Below are 1,128 nucleotides of genomic sequence, written 5' to 3'. Positions count from 1 at the left end.
TGTGTGTGTGTGTGTGTGTGTGTGTGTGTGTGTGTGTGTGTGTGTGTGTGTGTATGTATGTATGTATATGTATATATGTATATGTACATATATAAATATATATAAATTGTTAACAGATTGAGATAAATATCTAAGGCTATGAAAGATTTCAGAATATTTATAAAGAGGTCTTACAGCTGTTCCAAGATATCTTATATATCCCTTCATCAGAGACTGTGTGAGAAAATGGTTAAGCAATAGCTATTATAGCGAAGATATGAAATACAGAGTGAAGTGGAGGCAGGAAAACAGATGTGAGATATGTAAGGATATTGTATTTTCAGTTCCCTTATATGAGCAGAATCGTGTATATATAAGTTTCCTGTACCTTGTGTGTGGATTCCAATGTTGCTTATAATTGGTCAACACTGGAACCCACACACAAAGTACAGGAAACTTATATATACATCATTCTGCTCAAATGATGGAACTGCAAATACAATATCCTTACATATCTCACATCTGTTTTCCTTCCTCCACTTCACTCTGTATTTCATATCTTCTCTATAATAACTATTACTTAACCATTTTCTCGCACCATCTCTGACGAATGGATATATAAAATATCCCGGAAACAGCTGTAAGACCTTCTCTTTATAAATGTTCTGAAATCTTTCATATCCTTGGACTTTTTATCTCATTCTGTTAATTTTTTATATATATGACCTGCGTTGGTCTTCTCATTCGTATCATTATTGAACCTGGAGCTTTCATTACCTCGATATATATATGTATATACATATATATATCGAGGTAATATATATGTATGCATATATATGTGTGTGTGTGTGTGTTCACGTGTGTATCTGTACTCCCACCATCGCTTGACAACCGATGTTGCTGTGTTTACATCCCCGTAACTTAGCCGTTTCGCAAAACACACCGATAGAATAAATACTAAGCTTACAAAGAATAAATCCTGGGGTCAAATATTTTCAACTAAAATCGGTGTTCCATTATGGCTGCAGTCATCTGACCGAAACAATTAAAACAATAAAAAAACTATGCTATTTAACCCCAAGGAGCACTGGGTATCTCTGCTAGTATTTATTATATATATATATATATATATATATATACATATATATA

Source organism: Octopus bimaculoides, chromosome 11, assembly GCF_001194135.2.
Source record: "Octopus bimaculoides isolate UCB-OBI-ISO-001 chromosome 11, ASM119413v2, whole genome shotgun sequence".
Classification (NCBI taxonomy): Eukaryota; Metazoa; Mollusca; class Cephalopoda; order Octopoda; family Octopodidae; genus Octopus; species Octopus bimaculoides.
The sequence above is the reverse complement of the archived record's forward strand: the minus strand, read 5'-3'. Positions refer to the sequence as shown.